The following is a 13,018-nucleotide window of genomic DNA, read 5'->3' as shown; positions in this document are numbered from 1 at the left end:
TAACAATGTAAGTAAAGTCAAAATCTCACAAAGAATGAGGACAATATTTTAAACATAGATTAAGGCCAGGTGCAGTGGCTCACGCCTATAATCCCAGCACTTTGGGAGGCCGAGGCGGGCGGATCACGAGGTCAGGAGATCCAGACCATCCTGGCTAACACGGTGAAACCTGGTCTCTACTAAGATTACAAAAAAATTAGCCTGGCACGGTGGCGGGCGCTCCCGGAGCTACAGGCTCCGGCTGAGGCAGGAGAATGGCATGAACCTGGGAGGCAGAGCTTGCAGTGAGCCGAGATCCTGCCGCTGCACTCCAGCCTGGGTGACAGAGTGAGCTTCCATCTCAAAAGAAAAAAAAAAAAAAAAAAGTTGATTAAGCTCACTGATTGTCTTATAAATATTAATCGGCAATGAAGAACACTTCTTCAAATCAGGGCTTGATATAAAGGGGGAGTGGGAAGGAAAGGTTACTTAGCTAATTTTAATATCTCTCATAGTTGTGCACCAATAAAAGATAGACCAAGAAAAAGGGAACTAAGAGTATTTTAGAAAAGTATTAATATAGAAATTGCCATTAGAACAAAAATGCAAACCTCCCAAAATAAAGGAAAAAAAACCCAAAAAGAGAGTAAGGGAAATAAATTATGTAATGAAACACTTTATATAATATGTGTGTGTGCTCATATATATCTGTATTAAAATTTAAAAAGCAACATTTTTTAAAAGATTACTTATAGAGAAGTAATAGGTTGGAAGAGACAGAATTTGAAGGTGTAATTCTTGAAATATGCCTTGTATTGTATATGAGACTCTGGAACAGTGTCAACATTTTATATAATTATTAAAAAATTAAATAAGCATTTTCTAAAATTAAAAAATTAAATTAAACAAATGAACCTAACTGTATATACAGTTAGTAGTATAACCACCAAAGAAGAATAATTTCAAGTGACTTTAAATCATAGTAAGTTGTCTGTGCATTCCTAGTGGAATTTACAGACATTTTAAATTTTAAATTTTATAATGTAAAACATGTACATTATCATATTATTAGTGGTAGTGTTGGTACTGTTTTTCTGAGACTGTCTTGTGTGTAGTGTGGGATAAAGCAAGCTAGTTATCATATTGATGTCTTCAAGCACCAGGATTTTCATCATAGATGAAAGTATACAAATGTAAGTTTGGTGAAATCAAGTAAAAACCTTATAATCCTAAATTCAGATGAAAAAAAATCAGTATAAGCCTATGAAATGTTTTTTTTTTTTCTCTAGAAGTTAAAAATATATATTCCCTAGGCCTCTGTAAAGGCCTAGAAGCAATAACCCAGTAATGATTACTCCTAGTGTCCACACTGTGATCTCCAGAAAACCAGGGATCCCAAAAAGAAAGGGATCTTTGAAAAAAAGGCTGTATCCAGATCTGGAGCATAAAATTTCCATCTTGTTATTGGAAACTATCAAAATAAAAGAGTGATTTTAAAAGACTGAGGAATGAAACTGAATAAGCTTCCATTGCTATAGATAAAACCAATAGAATATCAACAAAGATAATAACTTTAATTATTTTAAATACATAATATACATTTAAATGTAGGAGAGCATAATTGTACACCAAAAGTTTCATGGGTTACCTCTGGAGAATGTTAGAGAACCAATTCATTATTTTTAAAAACTGGTAAAGAAAAAGAAAAAGAAGCAAGCAGTTGTGCTGCCTTTCCTATTTAAGTCTAAGGAAGTTGTGCAGTTGGAGAATAGAACCAAGGTATAAAAGAAGCAAGATGACCAAATCAAAAATCCAACAAAGCTGATAAACAGAATCTATGATACAGCGATCAGCTCAGGTCTTTACCTGTGTTATTATTGGAAGTCCCACATCCCAGGAAACCCCGCAGTCCCAGAAAAACCAGGACAGTTGGTCACACTACCTATGGAAACACAAGACCACATGCTCACACAAGGAGCAAAAGGTAGGTTATAACAAAACTAACTTACCACTTACTTGAAAGCCCAATATCTACCATTGTAGGTGTTACTTTGTTCATTTTAAAGGACTTACTGGTACTGAATTATAACTGGTATATGGTGAACTCTTTCAATTCATAATAATAACAATAGATTCTAATTACAGAGAATCTATCTTCTGACAGGCGTCATATAAGCACTTTACAAGAAATTAGTCATTGAATCCTCATGCTAATCATAGGATATAGGTGGCATTTTTATTTCCATTTACAGGTGAGAGAACTGAGGTTCCCATATATTACCTTATTTTCCCAAAGTGGCCCAGCTCCTAAGTGGCAGAGCCTACGTTAGAACCTAGGTCTGTCTGACTCCAAAATCTGTCACTATACCATATTTTCTCTTGCCTACTCTCTCTACCAAATATTCCAATAATCAATAATCAGAATTAAACTGAATATCTTAAAGCCTTTCATCCTCTCCAAGTTCAAGAAATGTTTTGGATAGACTCAAATACAGAATATAACTGAAAAGTATTATTCTCCAAGCTACCAAATCTAGGCCTAGACCAGCCAATATCAATTTAGCTTTGCTTTATGGAAGAATCAAAGCATGAGTCTTTATGGCCTATAAATCTGATTGATGTTCATCTTAAAAGCCCAAAAGATTCTATGGGAGAGTATCAAAGTTTTATTATCCACACAGATAAATAACCATGGAATTTCAAACTTCTGGACCGGGAACAGAAAAAGCAACCTGACAGGTGAGAATCAGGGGCAATGTATGTAATGGATCCTCCCAACTCACTCATTAAGATGTCTTAATGGTGACTGGCAAGTTTCTACCATTATGGAGGCAGAAAGGTGAACAAGATCCCTTTCAAGTTTCTGACTGCTAGCCAAAGATCCAGTTTCTAAAATATAGCATTTACTGGAATCATTAAGATTCACCCATCACAAAACTAAATAGATACCATCTGCAGAGAGGCAAATCAAACTCTGAGCCCTAGAGGCTCTGCTACTACCAGAGTTACAGCTATAGATACAATCACAGAGAATAGGGTCATGAGAAGTTATTAGGGAGACCAACAGTCTCAAGATCACATCCTAGCTCTTCCACTTACTAATAGCAATTACAATTATTACTATTGCTAACATTTATTCATTGTTTTACGTGTGTCAAGCACTGTAACAAGCATTTGACATATGTTCTCAGAAAGGTCACACAGGTAGTGCGTGATTCTAACTTAGGTCCATTTAACTTTAGAATCTAGCAGCAATGCCTTCTTACAGACGCCTGAGATCTCCCAGCACTTCCAGAGATGCTGGGTTCCTTCTTCTTTACCCTTCTTTCCCTTCTCCACAGCCCTTCACTCTCATCCAATGTCCTTACTAGATGTGGGAATTTGGGAAATTGCTATGGAGTCTCAACTTCTTCATCTTCAAACTGTGGATAAAAGTTGCACTTGCTTGGTTAGATTGTTGAGATAATTACATGAAATCATGACCCACAAAGGGCTTATCTTATGGTAGGATTTTAACAAGTGTTAGCTCCATTGTATATAACTGTGGCAGGTAGTAATGTGAAACTCAATAATTATAAAGCCCATCCCTTGCCTTGACAATGTTTACAATCTATTTCAAGTCAGCCTTAATGGGAAGCCAGCATTTAATCCTTATTAGCCAAACCGTGACATCTACATTAGGGCAAAATTCTGGGCTACATGACATGCTAATTAGATCCAATGCCTTCAGGTCTTTAGCTTGGTAATGCTCTCCCTTGATCAGCATTTTACCTCTGAAGGAAAATACCTTCCAAAATCTTACCCTAAGATTTAGTCTCAACCAACAGAAATGCACCCTACTTCCTGTTAACACCACCAAGTCTGCCACGCATCTTCCTGGAACAAAGAAGACCCTGATAAGGCTTTAAAATGCTTATGGCAGAAGCTCACCAAAGAGACCTTCATCTCCTAAGGGAGGAACATATCAGCCACACATAATGTGGTCATGGAGAATGAAAACATGTGACTTTTCTCTACCTTGGTTTGCTTACCTAAATAATGAGGCAGTTGAGTGAGCTGATTCCTGGGTTCGTCCCCAGTTTCAAAGAAACTCTAAAACAATACACAAAGGGGACAACGTTTCTTTTTCAACTGAGGATCTTTTTCCTTCTAATTTTCCAAACCCTTTGATGCTACTTATCATGATTCCCAGTGTCACTGACAAACACCTGATGTCACCATCTGCTAGAGCAGAAATTTTGAAGTGCAGCATGTCCCCCATTCATTGTGAACAGAGGGTCACAATCCATTTGTTATCAATAATGGTTGAAATGCTAAAATCTCCTAATGCTTTTTTTCATAAATTTGAACATGATTATAACAATTAAAATATTATCACTCTTTTACTGCTAGCTTTCTGACATATTTAGCTGAGTAGGAGAAAGGTAGAATTTTGATATTCCCATTGGAAATAGTTTGCATGAAGGTCAGTCAATGTTGTTGTAATGCCAGAAAATTGGGTTGAGAATTAATGATCTGTTCTGTGTCCGGAACGTTGAGAAAAAAGTGAAAAATATTTTTTCCTGAGCCAGGACATCAAGATATTTGTCCAGGGAAGTCTATTGTATCACCATGTGCTCTTCTAACACATTAATTCAAATTACCACATAATAACTAACTACGTATTGAGGCTATGGTTCTCTGTTTCAAGTATTATTCTCACACTTTCTTTCCTCTTAAACCCATTATACTTCTCAGTGTTCCTCACCAACCACCAGTTAAAGATCATTTACTTATTATATTCATGTCACATATAATTAGAAAAGAGACTCTTCTCCTGCTTCTACATTCTAAAAACAAAGATAAATAATTTTTCAATTCCCACAAAAAGTATCATCACTGAAACACATCTCCATTTATTCATTCATTTATCCACCCAAATCGTTATTAAGCATCTACCATTTGCCTAGCCCTCCATGTGGACACTTAGAAGGCCATGCAGGTGAATCTACTGAAGATTCTGCCCTTTGGGAGTTTATAACCCAATCTTAAAAATACAGCAGATTCATCAATAACAAATTATGCACCACAGGAAAAAGCTGTAAAGGACAATGGTTAAAACTTCCAGTTTTGGAGTCATCTTGAAGTCAAATCCTGGCTCTGGCACTTGACAGCTTTGTAACTGAGCAGGGAGGGGGAAGGTGTTAACGATTGTCATTCCTGGAAAATAATGGATTGACATGGTTGAACGTGGGGTTGTGAAAGTTAGAGTTGTGTAATTGTTGTGGTGAGTGTTGTGGTTTATAAAAAAGGAGCATATAAAAAGTGCGGCCAAATTCCAATCAAGGAGGGATTCGTTCCAACCAAGATTATCAAGCAAGGCCTTGTGGAGAAGGTGGCCTTCCAAGTTGGCCTAAAAGTACACGTAATTATGAACACATAAAGAAAGACCAGAGAAAAGGCCTTGTAGGCAAAAGAAACACCACAAATAAAAGCAAAGAAACAGGAAAGCAAGATGTATGTTCCAGAAACACAAGCAATTCAATATGACAAAAAGAGACAGAAATAAAGTTGGAATAAAAGATGCAGGTTAGATTGTAGAAAATTTTAAACTTCCAACAAGCTAAGGAAGTTAGACTTTAATTAGCATGGAGAGTCACAAGAATCCTGGGAGTACCCCTTAAGGGAAGGTAATCTTTGCAAGAAAAGCATAGGTCCCATAGAGTGATAGTTTAATAAATTTCTATTACTATTATCACAGAAAAATCAATAACACTACAATATATTCCATGCTGGAATCATGCCTGCTACCTGTCAACAGAACATAGAGAAGTGGGTTCTGGAAACTAGAAACATAAGTTGAGGGAAAATGTGTTTATCGACATTTAGTTTAAATGATTGCCGCTTCAAGGGCTGGACTAAGAGAGAAGGCAAGCTTAAAGGAAAATGGCAAAGTGGTAATATGCCTCAGATCATTTTAAGGAAGTACAGAAATGTCTCGAATGATTAAGACACAATATTGAGTTATCTAAAGCAGGCCCTTCAAGGATTTAGAAATTGAAAGAGATTCATGAAATCAATCCGGAGGTCACTAAGCCAAGGTTTCTCATGAGCAGGTGCCTACCTTTTCACACAGCAGCTAATTAAGTACAAATGCTCATAAGGTAAAAATCAAAGAACCTTAGACTTCATAAAGCACTTCAGTTCTATTAGACTCTCATTTTAGCTTCTAGCTAGACTAACCGGGGCTTTTTCAGCTGAAAGTGACAGAAACTTAACTCAAACTAGTTTAAACAAGACAAATTGACTCACATAGTTGCAATTCTTAGGAATTCAGATATAGACAATTCTAGGCATTCAAATAATGTCCTTATGACCCACTTTTGCCATCACTCAGCTCTGCTTTCCTTCATTCTCAGGTACAGCCTCTTCATAAGAAGATAAGAATGGCCACAACAATTCCAGCTTGTATGACCTTTATAACTTATAATCTTCCAAAATTAAAATAGCATGTCTCTGTTAGTGTCACATACTCAGTTTCATTGAAGCGCTCTGATCCTATTGTATTTTCCATTTGCTTCTAAATTGAAATCCATAAGACGACACAGATGAGTACCTTTTCCCAAGAAAAAGTATTTTTCACTTTTTTCTCAACATTCCTGACACAGAACAGATCATTAATTTCCAACCTAATTTTCTGGCATTACAACAACATTGACTGACCTTCACGCAAACCATTTCCAATGGGAATATCAAAATTCTATCTTTCTCCTACTCAGCTAAATATGTCAGAAAGCTAGCAGTAATCATGCTTAAAACATGTGACCAACCCTTGGATAAATTACTATGGTCAGTCAGAAAGAGATCGGCCTGTCTACTTTTCTCGTTAAAGGTAACACCAGCTGCTTTATTATACTAACCCTGAAATCAAAGCGATTTAACATAAAATATGTTTATTTCTTGATCAAGCAGGAGTTCAAAATTAATGGTCCTAACTGGCAGAGGGGAGTTCTGTTCCATGTAACCATTCAGGGTCTGTGTATGTACTTTAGACATATTGGAAAAGTAAAATATTTTTGAACAAAGAAATGAATATCTGCATCTTTGTTTTATAAATGAAGAATGTGACAGTGAAAGTCCACTGCTATCTTGTTCAAAAGATCAGAGTTCTAGACCCAGAATAGCAACTTGCTCACTATATATCCTTGTATACCATTCCATCTGACCTAGGACTCCCACCTTTATTTGTAAAATGAAAGCATCATGCCATGTTACTCTCCTACTCCAAATGTTTATGTTTTAAATATCTATACAGTACATGTAGATACAGTACTCAGTATCTCTTATAAAAATGAACTTATCTCTATAAAATATAGATGATTAAGACTCATTATGATATAGTGGGTTACAGGGAGTAAAGAAAGCTGTGGGAGTATGATCATAGCCTGTTTGGATACCACAAACAGAGAAGATGTTGCTCTCACAAGATAGAAATAATGTTCCTTCCACCCACATACTGACATATGGACATGGACGGGTATGGTGTTGTGATGGGAGAGTGAGAAGTTATTGTGATTTTAAAGCTTATATAATCTCATGAAAGCATTGTTCTTTGAATAAAGCTTCAATTAGGAAATTGTATCATAAGATCTCCTAACAACCTATCTGCCAAAAGTCTCTTATTTATCCCATGAGTCCAGTGGATTCTAATTACTGGTAAAAACCAGAAGGACTCCTAAGCCTGTAGATTCTACTACATAGCACAGATTAAGCACCAATAAAAAGAAAGAAGGAAGGAAGGAAGGGAGGGAGGGAGGGAGGGAGGGAGGAAGAGAAGAAGAAGAAGAGATAAGAGAAGAGGGGAAGAGGAGAAGAAGAAAGAGGGTAAATTTAAGATTTATAGTGGTTGAACAGGCTTGTTTCAGTGCTTAACACACACACACACATACACACACACACACACACGATTACCCATTAGCCCTTTGCTATAATTCTAAAGCATTCCCTTATGTCCAAGAAACTGCTTTCAGCAATCTTCCCCATAAGGGATGTAAGGTGTTCGTTGTAGGAGATAAAAAGGCCCATTAACTATAATCTTGTCTGCCAGCACCTATTTTACCCAGCTGACATTCCCATGTGAGTTTATTATGAAGGCCAGTCAGTAGGCAAATGCTTTACTTATTATAATCACCTCTGTAACACTTAAATACCAGTCAGGGCAGATTAAATGCTATAACAAACAACTCTAAAATGTCAGTGGTTTAACATGATAATAGGCAGTTTCTCATATAGTCTAATATGATTCAGCTGTAGAGAAATGGGTCATTCAAGGACTCAAGCTCCTTTCATCATGGGGCTATCCCAACCCAAATATTATATGATGTTTAAATACAAATGCCACTGGTAAGTCTCTCCCAGTCCTATTTCAAATTTTCAGTGAGGAAATCCCAGTGAGTACCTTCATTTTTAAGTCATTCTACACATATCATAAATCATTGACTATGCTCTAGATCCCCCCACCCCAAGATTTTCCCACACCTTGTTGAATCCACTGTAGCCAAGGGGTGAGGCCCTGTGGCTTACTACCCAGTATTTGAGACCCAAAGAACCAAATCACTACCCTCTCCAAGTACTAGCCAACTGAAACCAGCACAAGGGAAAAAATCAGCATCACATTAGTGCCTGCTTCATTACTTATACCCCTACACTGGAAATCAAGGCAGGGATTCCCGTTTCTACCTCTACTCTGCTCTGAACTTATCCACCCAATTACACACAGAGAGTCTAGAACATAGAACATCAAGGCCTAAGTAGAAGCAGACTCTTACCACATGTAGACCACAAAGAGAAGACTACAGTTTAACCCCTTAAGGGCAATGTTCCCAAGAAACAGCAACAGGACAAAGTCTAGTTCAGGAATCTCTTGGAGGCCCCACTGGTAATTTGGAACAATCTTATTTGCCATTTGCCTTCCCAATGAGAGGGTCAAGTAAAGAAGTAAATAAAATGAAATAAAGATTTCTCTCCAGTCCTTCAGAGAGAGTGGACATGCTGGCATATGTTCTGTCTTCTGTGATAAGAGTTAGAAATACCGGGTAAGAAAACAAAATGGCTCCCCTCTACTGATTCACCATGGACTGCAGGTGGGAGCTTCCTGGCCTTTGTTCCTATGAGCTTCCAACACCCACAGAGAAATAAAAGTCTTGCCTTCCAAAGAGACTCAGAGTAGGGCCAGACAGAGAGTAGGAGGTTGCTCAGTGATATTTAAAACTATATAATAAGAATCCTATTGTATTTTCCATTTGCTTCTAAATTGAAATCCATAAGATGACACAGATGAAATCCAGATGAATTTCAACACCAAAAGAATATTACTCAGAAGAAAGCAAGAAATCAGCAACAGATGAAATCCAGATGAATTTCAACACCAAAAGAATATTACTCAGAAGAAAGCAAGAAATCAGCATGGCCAATTGTGCATTCCCAATAGAAAGCCCCTGGGGAGGTGTTCAGAGTCTCTCCCTCTGCTGCTGTACTGGCAGAATAAAAGCCATTTCTCGATGGGCAAGGAGAAAATATGTTTTGTCCCTTTGCCCTGTCTTGGGCCAGCTACAGGGCTCAGCACTAGAGCTCAATCTATTCCCTACTGCAAAAACAAATTCCTTCTCTACTTATGGTTTAAATAATTTGTTTCTGCATTTTCCCACAGTGGCAATATCATTTGTTCTAAGTATGTTCTTGATGCACAGGGTTCTGCCTGAACAGATCACCCCATGTCCATAGAAGAGCAAGAAAAAGACACACACATATTCAGGGACAGAATTATCCTCAAGTAATTTGAAGTACATTCTAGTGCACAGACCAAGAGGCAATAAACACCTCAAAATCATATGCTAAAAAGAGCAAGTGTGGGCCTTAGACAATGTGGGGAAAGATGATGAAATGAATCGTCCATTCTTTAATTTTCTCATTCATTTCAGTAACATTTATTGAATGCCAATATGTGTCTGTAGGTATTGTAAGATATTGTAAAATGTTCATGCACACACTAGGAATCATTTATAGATTGAATAATATATGCATCTTGCATATGCATAAATATTGCTCAGAAGTAAATATGTAATGGAGATAAGCACCCACTCCTTTGCTGGCTCCTCATTATCTCTCCTACCTTTCTAAATCATAGTTCTGCAGGTCTCAGACCTCTTCTTGGATGATGTCACTTAATCTCATGGTCTTAGAAGCCATTAGTTTCAGACAGCTCCCACATTTACATCTCTAGCAAAGACCTCCTTGCTAAACTTGAACCTAGAATATTCCAGTCCCTGATTGACACCAACATATCAATGTCTATCAGCTAAATATGCTTAAACCTAAGCTTCTTATCTTTGTCCAAGCACGTTCCTTCCATAGCCCTTCTCATTTAACTAACAGTAACTCCATCCTTCAAGGCACTAATCCCAAAAGTTTGAATCACCTTTACTGTTTCTCTCTTAGGTAACCTCAAGTAACCAGTCAGCAAATTTTGCCAGTTTTACCTTTAAAATACTGTGTATATAAAATCCAACCACCTCCTACCACTATCACCATCAAAACATCCCTAGGCCAAGTCACCTTCAACTCTCACCTGGATTACTGTAACTGCCTCCCAATTTATCTTCCTGGTTCTGCCTTTGAACCTTTAGCATCTATTCTTCAGACAGTAATCAAAGACATCCTTTAGAAACATGACTCAGATCAGCTCACTGCTCTGTTGCAAACCATCCAGTGGCTTCCTATTTCACTCAGAACAAGACCAAACTTCCTTGACCCTGAGGACCCATAAGGCACTCCATGATATGAACTACAGCCAGTCACCCCCCATTCCACCCCCGATTCCACCCCTACCCATTTACTTTGCTACAGCCATACTGGACTCTGCTCCTCCTTGAAACAGCTAACTAGACTTTGGTCTCAGGGTCTTCACACTTGATGTTCCTCTTCCTGGAACACTCTTCCCTAAATTATCAACGTGGCTCACTTCATTGTGACATGTCATTTTATATGTAACCCTCTATAGGAAGCAACTACTCCCCCTTAAGACTCCTTATTCGGTTACCATGCTTTATTTTTTCCTTTTTGATAATTTCACTATCTTAACATAAAAAGATGCTTTTGTTTATTTTACTCCATAAAAATACAAACTGCATTTCATTCATTGGTATGTACTTGACACCTAGAACAATCTCTGGCACACAGCCATTTCTCAATAAGGAAAATGTATGTAGCATTTAGGTATGGATGAATTGTCTTAAAATCTGATAGCAGAATTTCTCTTAGGAAGAGAACTGACCTTGTCAGAAAAATACCTTGCAAAGTCTTTAGGATTGAAGGTAAAGTCTTGGGAGTGTGGGTGTGAGCAAGAGCTAAGGAAACAAAGAAGAAAACCATAAGATAATAAGAGGCATTTGTTTTTCGTTCTTCTTTTTTTTTTTTTTTTTTTTTTTAGAGACGGAGTCTCGCTCTGTCACCCGGGCTGGAGTGCAGTGGCCGGATCTCAGCTCACTGCAAGCTCCGCCTCCTGGGTTTACGCCATTCTCCTGCCTCAGCCTCCCAAGTAGCTGGGACTACAGGCGACCGCCACCTCGCCCGGCTAGTTTTTTGTATTTTTTAGTAGAGACGGGGTTTCACCATGTTAGCCAGGATGGTCTTGATCTCCTGACCTCGTGATCCGCCCGTCTCGGCCTCCCAAAGTGCTGGGATTACAGGCTTGAGCCACCGCGCCCGGCCCCTGTCTTTCGTTCTTGAGAGAATTAAGAGGTAAAAGAAGGGATGGATAAGATAGAGGGGAGCTAGGGAAATCATGTGAACATGAAGACCAAGGGAAGTACAGTGGCCAGTGAGGGAGAAAAAAACCCTATGAAGAGAAAAATCAAATGCATTATAAACAGAGTACCCAATTCTTCTTGAAGTCCTTTGGTTAAACCTCCCATGCTTCCTCAATGTATAAATCTGTTAAACATATACATTGCTTGATGTAAGGAGTTTTATGTAGAATATAAAAAACTAACAGAACTTTCTGGGTCAATACAGGGCAAAAGAGAGATAACATGAAGGGTACACAATAATCCATAAGCTAAAACAGCAGAAATTCAGAACCAGATATGCCCATGCAAACATAAATACCCCTTCACATACAACCCTGTAAAACAAGGAAAAAGAGGGAATCAAGGCAGTCTGCTCTGCTAGGATTGACTGAGAACCTGGAGAGGCTGCCCAATATAGGTTAAGGGTAAGTGACTGACCCCAAGTGGTCCATATTCTCACTACAAAATCTTACAGCCTAGCCAAAGGAAAGTCCCTAGAGCACTGTAGACCCCAGACTAACATAGAGAGGAAGCTCCCCAGAGACTGCACAAAGGCATTGCTCTAGAGAGTGAACTCAGCTGGGTCTCACATCTCCCCCAAGTCCTAAGCAGCTACAACAAGGCAGCATATTGACAGCCGAGCCCCGACAAGCCTGCAACCTGCCCAGGAGCTCAACAACCCCACATCTCTGAAGACCCATTCCCCTCCCAGCCATACCTGTCTGTAGCTGACTGCTGCCTCCAAGGCTGAAGCACAAGACATTGGCAAAAAGCTCCATTGCCCCCAGCAGTACAGCTGGGGGTGCTCCTCTACCAAAAGTGGACCTGGGAGAAGATGAAGTTCTGATCATTTCTCTGGGTTTAGCACCCAGCCACACCTACCCAAGGGCTACCTCTATCCCATTGGATAGATTTAGACACGTGACTGATTTGAACTAATCACTGGCAAAGGAAAGGATAGTATCCTTAGATAGTTAGGCCCATCCTTGCGGTAGTGTCAGCTTTCTATGAGACATACGACTATATGAGGAAAGGATAGTTTCCATTAGGATAGAATGGATATGGAGAAAATTGAACTGGCGTAGTAACTAACAGTGTCCATCTCAATGTCTTAATGATAATTGCCTGGCTCGAGCCAAATATTTCATCACTGAATTCCCAGCACATTGAATTGTGCCTGGAGCACAGTGAGTACACAATAAATATGTGTTGAG

This window comes from Trachypithecus francoisi, unplaced genomic scaffold (assembly GCF_009764315.1).
Source record: "Trachypithecus francoisi isolate TF-2019V2 unplaced genomic scaffold, Tfra_2.0 Lachesis_group8, whole genome shotgun sequence".
Taxonomy (NCBI): domain Eukaryota; kingdom Metazoa; phylum Chordata; class Mammalia; order Primates; family Cercopithecidae; genus Trachypithecus; species Trachypithecus francoisi.
Note: the sequence above shows the minus strand (reverse complement) of the source record.